Source organism: Juglans microcarpa x Juglans regia, chromosome 1D, assembly GCF_004785595.1.
Source record: "Juglans microcarpa x Juglans regia isolate MS1-56 chromosome 1D, Jm3101_v1.0, whole genome shotgun sequence".
In the NCBI taxonomy this organism is placed as follows: domain Eukaryota; kingdom Viridiplantae; phylum Streptophyta; class Magnoliopsida; order Fagales; family Juglandaceae; genus Juglans; species Juglans microcarpa x Juglans regia.
The window spans coordinates 7,423,661-7,435,618 of record NC_054594.1 but is presented as its reverse complement, the minus strand read 5'-3'; positions in this window follow the sequence as shown (position 1 = coordinate 7,435,618).

Sequence of the window (11,958 nt, the reverse complement as noted above, 5' to 3'; positions counted from 1 at the left end):
GAGTAAATTATTTTTTATAAGGGGCTCGATTGTTATTCATGGACTTGGAAAACAAAACAGCAGATTCCAAAGATGGAATGGTCATATGACTCACTTGTCATTATTTTTCTTCTTGTAAAACAAGAGAAAAAACTTTATTGATGGGAGGCAGAGGATCCATGAGCAATATTTGACCTCTAATGCTTGAAAAACTCTCATTAAACCCCATAAGAAAATGAAGACAATATTGGCACTACTGATAGTCATTTTAACCTTCAAAGCTCCACGAGAATAATGTGGCATGGGAGAATAATTTTGTAATTCATCCCAAAGCCCTTTCATCCATGTAAACTAAGAATTACCAGATATATTCTCTTGAGATTAAGAACAAATATCCTTCTCTAATTGAAAGATACGAGGACCATTACTTTGATTAAAATGTTCCTTAAGATCAGACCAAACCTCATGAGTAGTTTCAACATTGATCATGCTCGTGGCAATGTCATTAGCAATAGAGTTAAGAATCCACGATAAAATATAGAAACTGGACCCTCCTCTGTCCATATTTGTTCATTCTTCACAGTAAGTCCTATCTTTCCTAGCTGATGAACAACGGTGTTCCCTTCCCTTCGAATAAATTGGATCTTCCACAGAGGCCGTTTTTGCATTTGGTATCTTACTTCTTTGACAACTTGTCCAATTTTCTGAAGAGCTATTAACATCCTGTATTAGAGCTTGTGCATCTCCTTCAAAAATGACTGAGGAAAAACCCATGTCTTGGCATACCTCCATTGCCCTCCACAGAGCCATACTTTCATAAATTAATGGACTTGTAATGAATCTCTTGTTTGCACAAAGAGATAATAGCAAGTCCGCATTGGAGTCTCTTATTACCACTCCTATCCCCATTTTTCTTGCTTCCTTGTCAATTGTTGCATCCTGAAAAAGCAGTGGTTCTACCAATCACTACACCTAGAGGGGGGTGAATAGGTGTATTCTAATTTTGATCTTCTTTTCAATATTAGAAACAAATAAACAGTTAATCAATGGACAAAAACAATTAACACAATGATTTTGGTCACGAAGTGGAAACTCATTTGAAGAACTTCTTCAAATTCTAAAAGCACTCCGGGTGTAAGGCACCACCTAAAATCCACTATAGAAAAAGTTTATTACAACCAATTTAGAGACACTCATAAAACCTTTGTAGTTCCTAAACCTGGCTTGCAACATCACGAGTGACCCACTCGATCTCTACACGCATGTAGTGTCGGAACTCCGACCTTCTATAGCTTTCCACGAGAACCTCTCGATCTCTGCATCACAGCAGCTCCGGAAACCTTCCGGCCAACAACACGTCCATTTCAATGGACTTTGAATGAGATTTTATCTTGAGTGTGGTGTGGTGGATATGTGTTTGTCCAAGAGAGATTCACAAGATGAGGAATATGTTTCTCTCTTTGGCTCTTGAAACACTTAGGGTTTTTATCTATTTTTCCACACCTCAGAACATAAATGATCTGTTTTATTTATAGTCCCAGCAAGTCAAGGCGCTTAAACCATGAATCTTTAGGTTGTCTTGAACATTGGCTCGAGCGAGGTGTCGAGCGAAGGTCGAGCGCACGTTATCTTCTGAAACCGCTCGAGCGAGGTGTCGAGCGAAGGTCGAGCGCACGTTATCTTCTGAAACCGCTCGAGCGATGTGTCGAGCGGAGGTCGAGCGAACGACTCTGGATGAGTTCAGCTCGCGCGCAACATCGAGCGTACATCGAGCGAACCACTCTGGATGGGTTCCGCTCGAGCGCTGAGTCGAGCGCACATCGAGCGAACCACTCTGCCTGGATTCCGCTCGAGCGCTTAGTCGAGCTCACCTCGAGCGAACCATTCTGCCTGGTTCCGCTCGAGCGCTAGGTCGAGCGCCCATCGAGCGAACCTCTCTGGAAGGTTCCGCTCGAGCGCTAGTCGAGCGCCAGTCCAGCCATGTTGAGCACACTTCAATCTTTTTCACGTACCAATGCATCAACACTTATTACAACTCAACTTTACATAGGTTTTCATAGGAATATGCCAATTAACTCATTTTTCCCTTAACACATCCCAATTCACCTTGACAGAATTTGCATTTAGCTTCTTCCATCTGGTCTCTCTATCTATTGCATCAGCATTTACATTGTGCCTTGTCTTAGCTAGCTGTTAGGCCTCATGGTAATCTTCTATTTCAGGCCTTGATGCTCTAACCAATTCTAGCAGACCTGTAAATTTATCTTAAAAAATAAATCCATTCCTCCTTATTGGTAGTAAATTATTACTTGTTTCCCAAAGAAATGTTTTTACCACTCATGGCATATTTAAGTTCCATATCGATTTGCATATTTTTTCCTTCAGACTTGCATGAGATGTTTCCCCCTTTTTAGATTTAGTTCTACCCTGCTCCACATGGTAGGCACTCTTCACAGTAAAAGTATCATTCTTTGAATGTCCCCATATCATTTTATCTTCAATCCCAAATTTGCTAATAGGGATACTACAGATTTATGCAACTTCCTTTGTTGAGAAATTCTCTACAATAAGATCTTCCTTCCAACTCTTAGAAGCCTCATCAATTAGATCTGCAACTATTGATTCTTGGGATAGAATTTTTGTTGGAGGTTGGGAGTGAATTATCGATTGGTTTGGCAACCACTTCTCTTCCCATATTTTTATTTTCTTCCCATTTTCCCGCCTTCCACTTCAATCCAGCTTCAAGCAATTTTAGAGCATTATGAATACTTTTCCATACCAGTGAAGGTCCCTGACGATTCTAGAAATTCCCCATTTCTAAAATACTTATGCTTCATAATTCTTGCAGCTAAAGAATTTTGATTCATCAGGAGCCTCCAGCACTATTTTGCTAGCAATGACTTATTGAAACTCTCCATGTCTATAAAACCCATCACATCATGCTCCTTTGAAATCCCCATTTTGCTCTAGCATCTCCATTGTAACGCCTTGTTCCCAAAGGTGCGGAGAGTTAGCTCTTATTACTCAATATCAACTCAAATATCACAATTATAAATAATCCAGAAACTCCATAAAATATTCATTTACTCAAACCAAATATCTATGTTGCTTCATAAGGACAACAAAGAAATTCTCAATAAAATAAATTGAAACTCTCCAAAAACTCGAAAATATCCTTAACTCATCATATCAAAATAACTGAAAAAAACCAATTTACTAACTACGACTCTTAAATAATTATTTGTACCATCGGGCACTTATTCCTCTGCAAAATTCAAACCTCTCTAATACTGCATACTCTTGCTCTCCAGCAAAACTGTCAAGATTATCTAAATAATGTTTGGAGATAAGGGGTGAGTTATCAACAACCCAGTAAGCAGAAAACATATAATAGTGTGTAAACATTAGCATTTATAGAGTTCAGAATGCAGAACAAAATACTTTCTTTCAGAATGTAGAACAAAACATTTTATTTCAGGATGCAGAATCAGAATATTTTATTTCAAAATGTAGAGTTAGAGCATGTTATCAAAATATCAGAGCGAAAGTTCAAAATATTTATAATTAAAATCCCTTTTGCATAGCATAAACTGAAATATCACATCTTATCTTATCATAACAGAGACCGTGTTTAACCCTCGTGGTAGGATTGTGTAAACCCTGACGGCCAACTGAACAGAAACAAAATGTGAGTCTTCATTCCCCTTATTATTCTTGGAGCCCCGAGTGTGCACACATGAAAGACCACGCAGAAAACTACTTTGCTTCCAAAGTGGGTGCACCGAAAACAGAAAAGTTGGTACCAGCTCGAATAAAGGCCACAATTTTACATCAATGCTAAGGTCATAATGAAACAAAAACAGAAACAGAATGTTATGCCAGAGGTTTTTAGAAATCACATTATATCATATTAGAGTATAGAACATCTTTAGAACATAACAGAATTAGATCACAAAAACATAATTTATGCACAAAATTTCATATTCTCTCTCTTTTGCATAGTTCAGAAATAAAATGCCAAAATAGCTCATGTTTACACTAGTCATGCCAGAAAATATTTTATTCTTAAATAGAATCAAATGAGTAATGCAAAACAAATAACTGCGGTAGTTTAAATTTCTTTTCATAACTGTATATTTTTCAAAAATAAACCTCTGCCCATTTTATTTTTATGTAAAGTCTAGCATAGGAACCCTGCTTATCTGAACTTCTTAACTTTTCTAAGTATCTTCATAACAATGCCAAACGAATATCAATCGTCAACTATAGAAAATTCAACTTGAAATCTCCAATTGAACAGTTACTTCGTAATCACACCTGAAATACCCATTTTAATACCTCAAAACATAAAATGTCTTTTAACTCTAAAATACCATCACTTTCTTAATTAATCAATATTCATTTAATTTCTCCGACTACGACAATACATTCTGAATTATGTACTACTGAAATCTAACTATAAAAATTTAATACGAACTAATATAATTTAAAAATCTTAAATATTTTCTATTAAACAACTTTTTAGACTAGTTTAAATTGAACTGAAGTCGACTTAAAATAACACAACAATTTTCTATACAACTTCTTATAATTCCCACAAAGATTACGCAAAACAGGTTTAATATAAAAGGTTTCCCAATCTGAAACCATCCTAATGATAATGGCATTTTTGGAAATAAAATATAAACATGCATGGGCTCTTTGGGAAAGCCATGGAGCCAAAAAGAATTATGAGATTATACAAGCTTCCAGACCAAACCGTGAGACAGAGGGGGAGTCCCTACTCACCGAGAGAGAAGGAGAGGCGTGACGAACAGTGAGCTGGGCGGTGGTGCACGCGGCGGCTGGGCATTGAGAGAGAGAGAGAGAGAGAGAGAGCACGGAGAGTGAGAGATGAGAGAGAGAGAGAGAGAGAGCAACCGTGAGGAAACAAATACGGAGGAGAGTCAGTGGGCTCACCGATTGGCATAGGGTGACAGGGGTGTCACGACCGGTGGTTTCTATTGCTTTTACGGGCGTGGGCCTTGGGATGATTGGGTAGAGCCCACTTCAAAAAATTTGGGTCAAAGATTGGTAGTGAATAAAAAATAAATGGGCTCTTCCCTAGGTTTTGAGTCTCAAACCAAACTTTGCAATATTCCAACTTGTCTTTTGAAAAAAATATCGGCCCATAAAAATATTTGACAAATCAACTGGCTTTCTATACGTATATATCCAAACATTTTAGAAAGCAACGTGGTGCTGGTTCCGGGTGTTACATCCATTGAATCTTTCTCTCATTATGTTTATGGCCCCACCAGAATATTTGCATCATAGAGGTTATTTCCTTACAAAGCTTTTTTGGCTTCTTGAAAACACTCATTGAATATTTTGGGATTGAAAGTATCACAGCCTTGATTAGGACCTCTTTTCCTGCCTAAGACAAGAACATACTCTCAGCCCCTTTACACTGCCTTTTAAAGCCGTCATACGTCCCATGTCACTCGTAAGGGACTTCGGCCACCTTACACCGTATACTTTCAACACATACAACGACTCCTCAACTACCAACACAGTGCAAATAGTAAGGGACAAAATAAAATAAAATCCAAGCAAAAATCGAAGCAGATGCATCTATACTTGGGGAATCGTGAACAATCATGTGAGAGTTTTTCTTTTACAAAAATATATCTACATAAAATGGGAGAAGTACATGATATTATGATGTTAAATTAATATACGATAATATAAAATCTATATTTTATCGAGACCATAAAAAATCTATAACCTAAAACTCTGATGCCACATGTTAAATATTTTAACATGAACGTTAATAATTAAATTTTCAATTTTCTATGATGCACAATAATAATTGAAAGACTTACATTTCTCCATCTCTAATTTGATGATGAATTTTACTGACTATGAGATAAGGATCACCCTAACAACTTAGCCTCCAAATGTTTCTCGATGGCTAGAGGCACAATGATGTTATTGGTGAAAACCCTTAACCCCTTGGTACTATTTATATACTTCTGACCATCAAGAAATCTAAAGACTTTGTATTCCACTGTGATTAGATATAAAGTTAATATTATCTCATTAAAGTTAATTTTATCACATTGTGACTCTTCAATTAAGTGATAAGTATTGAGCTATTTTAAACCTATCAAGATATGAGTGTGTGAGACACACTACAAGAAATAAAGCTTTTATCGAGAAAAAAGTTTGTCGCTAAAAATTGAATTTTCGTCATAAATAATTTTTTCCGAGGAAAAACAATCGTCGCACATTCGTCGGAAATATCTCGTCGTTGAAAGTTATTAATGACGACAAAAGTACACCGTTGCAAAAGATATCACATTTAGCGATGACAATTTTGTCGCAAGAAGGGTCTCATACTTGGTCCCAAAAAGTCCCCATATAACCAAAATCGTCATAAAAACTAATGCAATTGTGATGAAAGATTTGTTCCTCATTAATATTAGATAATTAATTCGTCACAGATATGAAAATTATAGCGACTAAAATAATTGTCACCAATAGAAAACTATTTGTGAAGAAGTATTGTCGTCACCAAGCTAATTTTTGCCGACAAAATTTATTTATCACAAATAATACAATAAGAAGCTAGACTCTAGCATAGGTGACGATTTAAATTTGTTGCTATTGTTTATTATTGGCGACAACTAACTCTCGTCACTACTCACCATGATTTAGAATTAGCGACAATTATTTATCATCATAAATGGTGACATGCATTTAGAATTAATGACAAATATATTTCATCACGTATAATTGCACAATTGTTTGTTCTTTATAAATAAAAGACCAAACTATCATCAATATTAAAAAATAATTAATAACAAATTCTAGTGCTACAACAAAATGCATAAAATTAAAGCCATAATTTAAATCTAGTACCACTGTTCATAAAAACATTCAAATAAAGTATGTTCTTTGCAAACTAAAATAAAAATGTAAAATTGAATGTCTCTTTAGGACTCTCTATGAGTCTCTAATTGTGCCATAATTTCTGAGAGGCGACGATCATATTCACTTTGTTTCTCTACCATATTGTTGATATTTGATTGCATAGATTCTACCCTTTGCACCGACTCCTCCCATTTTTCCTTATAAACCTCCATCTCATTCTTGTATTTTTCTACTTGTTGAGTAAGTTGGATGACTTTGGATGAACGCGAAGATGATGGAATTGGCATGACATAATTTCCCAATCCTTTGGCATATCCAGATTTATGCCCCAAAACCTCATTGAAAATATATTCTACAGTTCGTGATGATCTAGCAGCATTTCTCTCATTCCATAAATCTTTCATCATATGCTGCAAAAGCAAGAACAAGTATTTCTTAGAAAAGTAAGTTAGTATATGTAGGCATTGTGCTTGTCCAAGTCCAATGCATAACCCAAGTAAAATAAAATCAATTAACGTTAAGAAATAAAATATCACAAAAGAAAAAAAAACATTAGTAACATCTCAAAGTTGAAATTGAGTTTTTATTTGTTTTCATTGTTGTACAATATATTTTACAACCATAGTTAAGATAAGTAAGCAAGAGGTGTTTCTAATACATTATTTGAAAATAATCATAATAATTAATAATGCAAAAACATTCTAATTACATGGTGCCATAAAACACTAAATCTAAAAACTAATAAACAACAATGTAAATACCAAACTCTTGCACATAAAAAATAACTTCTCATATAACGTTTAAGTTACTTGTATCAGTTCATCTATGAACTATAGTAAGCAAATAGTGCAAGATGGCGTATTCTAACTAACTCAAAATGTAACTCTATATAATAACTTAGACAAAGACAATGACAAAATAATAATAATAATATTAGATTCCTTAGACTAATGAAAGGAAAAAATTAGAAATATAACATATATATATATATATATATATATATATACTAGGTCAAAATAACGTGCAAAGCACGTTTGCCTAGTTGGGGGAAATAATTATTTTAAAAAAATAATATATATTCCATAAAAAAGTTTATTTCAATCAATAAATTAAGACATATAAGAAAAAATGTGAAATCTAGCAAATATTTAAGGGTAATGATAGTTAAGTAGAGTATAATAATTACATGCTTGCATAGATTAGAAGATAAAAACATTAGTTTAAAATATAACATACTCCAACACATATTTATAACATTGATAGTTTTAGCAAAGTTACTTGCGATAAGTTTAATACAAACCCAACAAAAACATTAGTTCAAAATATAACATAGTCCAACACATATTTATAACATCGATAGTTTTAGCAACAAACCCGACAAAAACATCAGTTCAAAATATGAGTCCTTTGATGTTTTTACTATGATCCATCATTTTGTGTCTTCTTGTACTGCATCAATAGAAATGACATTGAAATTCTTGTGCTGTTGTTGGTTGAGTCGATTAGAATCTACTAAAAGTTCAATCATCCACTCTTTTTGTGAAACTTGTGCTACAAGATTTTCTATATAAGGCAAATGTTCCTGCAGAAGAAATTTTTAATAACCTTGCATGATTAATAAAAATTTAAAGAATATATATGCTGGAAATTAATGTAGTAAATATGTCAAAAATTCTAAGACGGACTTTTTTACTCACAACAATAAAGGTAATAGAAAATAAGAAAACATACATCACCAGTATGATTCATTAGCTCAACTGCCGAACAACCGAATGCTTCCTCTACAACTTCACCAAACATAACAGCAGATAGTCTTCCTGTACCATCGTCGAGTTGAACATATGCTCGACAACTATAAAATTGATGGAAATATCATTTTAAGTTAGAATCAATAAAAGCTATACATTAAATCTATCACATAAATTATCAAACAAAACAAAAAATTTGAATGATACATACCGTGGTTGGGAAATACTTTGGTGTTTGCAATAGTAACAAAGGAAGCTATCATTGTAATCATACCCAGTTCCTTTATTACAACCAATACATGACATGTAAAAAAATATCTGGCGCAAGTCAACCACTATTATCTTCGCCTTTATCCAAAATTTTGCTTTCTACATTAGATCAAAAATAATTTTTTTGATGAATTGATTGTATAAATATTTGAATTTGTTTCGAAGAATAGGATTTTACCGCCATGGGTTGTAAACTTTTGATCAACTCAGCAACATCACAATTCTTGATTATTTCTCGTATACCAACAGAAGACAGAGATGTAGACGGGTATGTCAAGCATCTTGCAATAATACTCTCAAGTAATGAATCATTAATTACCGCCCTTAAAATTCATAAAAACAAATGCAACATAAGAAATAAAAATATGAAGATTTTAATATTCAAGTGGCATGAAACAAATAATGATTTATTTATGATGATTACCACTCTTGCAATGAAGTTACCTCATGAAGAACATGATTGATCATAAATTTACTTTTCGGACGTGATGAAAGAGACAATCCTTCATTAGAAATAGAGATCGTGATTAATGCAAGCATATACAATATAAAAGAAAAATATAAGATTGTTAATTATTAAAAATATCATTTTAAGAACCAACTCTTATTCTTGTTCCAAGTATAACTGGCTTTGTCCCAATTATATCTGAGATTTTTTTGCATTCATCTTGCACAAATTGACCCCACATAGTTAAACATATGGGGTTTAAGCTACAAAAATTGAAATAAAAAAAGAATTAACAGAATATACAAGAAATAAAGATTGAAACATAATTTTAAAAAAGTGAACTACCCAAAAAATATTTTTACCTTTGATCAATGACATATATTTCCTGAATAGTTGTTGGTCCATGCACTGAAGTTATCTCTCTACATGACTTGATATTGATTGCAACAGCTAAAACATCTGACAAATAAGATTTAAATTTTTAATATATTGATAATTAAATATTCTAAAATCAAGAGTGAATTACCTATTTCTGCAATTGAGTCTTTGTAAGCGTCTAATTCATTGAACGGAATGAGTTGGTACTTTGGTACCTCCAATTGTTCTTCATCTTTTGGAACTTCCTCAATTATCGTTTTGGAATTTAAGATCCATTGATATTCATGTGTTTCAATTCTATACTTCGGATCCAGTGGCCTTACATATGCATTACTGATGTAATATGACTGGAAAATATGTAAAGTATTATCTCGCGAGTCTATATCTTTATCAAACATTGTTGCTTGTACTCGATTTCCCTGTATAGTATAAGAAATTGAAATAAATAATTTACAAAAAAAAATATTGTAATAAATAATTGAGTATAATAATTTTGTTTATTTTAAATTATTTTTGGGTTTTAAAAAAATAATATTTTTAAGATTTTTTACAAATTAGTAGTAAAAAAAATAAAAATACAAAACTTAATAAATATGATGCAAAAATAACAAAATCATTTATCAGTTGTTAGTACACCAAAAAAAAATAAAAGACAATAGATAGAAATAAATATTATACGTCTGGATCAATCAATGTTAGGCTTTGATACTTCACTGGTTAGCGTTGGCCTGTTCGTTTGGGTGACTTGTCTGCCACGATCATTTTGATTTTCCAATTCCTTGTACTTGGAGTGATATCTTTTATCGATGTATAAACCATCCGCATCTTTAAAACTGTTCACATACAAAAATATTAAATGTGTAAGTATAGTAACCCAATACTAAATTAAAAAAAAATTACAATGAGAAATAAAGAACACAATACTAAACATACAGAAAAAAGAATTCTATAAAATGCATAATTTTGTTTAAGTAGTTAAACTCAAATTATACAATTGAATCATTACCTGTAGAACATTAATCTGAACATGCTAATCTTAATAATTCTGTATAGACAATTTTTTTTGTGCAGTTCTTTTCTGATCGTTCAGTCGACACTGGCCGTATTAAAACCCTTACTGTAGATGCAGTCTTAGCCCTTGATAAAGCCACATATAATTGACCATGTGAGAAAACAGGTTGAGGTAAATATATCCTAACAAAATCCAATGTTTGCCCTTGTGACTTATTTATAGTCATTGCAAAACTTAATCTGATAGGGAACTGGGTTCGTTTGAATGGGAAACCACTATTTTCATCAAGATTTGGCAAGAATGGGATCCTTGGAATAAAGACTCTTTTTCCACTATGGTGCCCAATTGCGATTTCTGCATCAATTACATTTCGATCAAAAGCCCGACAAATTAGACGTGTTCCGTTGCATAGTCCTTCTGAAGGGTTAATGTTTCTAAGCAACATGATGGGACAGTTTATTCTAAGCAACATGATGGGACAGTTTATCTTTAGTAAAAATTCATGAGGAGGAAGTCCATTTGGGGTTAGAGTATTTAAAAAATCCTCCATAACTGATTGTTCAGATGCATCTATTGCTTCATCAAAGCTATAATATCGCCTAAGCTCACCAGGAAACCTATGAATCAGTAATGTATTTATTTCATCAATATAACTGTTCTTCGGTGTTAATATGGCCCGATTCATCATAGCTGAAATATTTATTGAATATTCATGAATATCTTGGAAAACAACATCTATTAAATGATCCAAAGAAGTACAGTCAATTTTCATAGGGAACAAGCATGCCATTAGGAATTTTTACAATTTCGTCAATTGTGATTGGTGGCATTCCGTTGCCTGATTCTAACACATATTCTGAAAAAACTGGATCCAATCTTACTCTCATATTTTCAGTTAAACGAAATTTGATCAATGTAGGCCACAAATAAGAAGAAACCAAACTGGCGTCAACCTGTTCTTGTCTTGTTCCTTTACGAACCACAGGTAAAACCTGGCGAAGATCTCCACAAAAAACGACAACTTTTCCACCGAATGTTAACTCTGAATCATTAATGTCTCGTAACATTTTATCTAATGCTTCGATGTGTTGTTTTCTTGACATAGGGGCCTCATCCCATATAATTAACCTTGCTACACGTAGTAGCTTTGCAATGGCACTTTGTTTACTGACACAACACATGCTATGTTCATCAGTATCTAGTGGAAT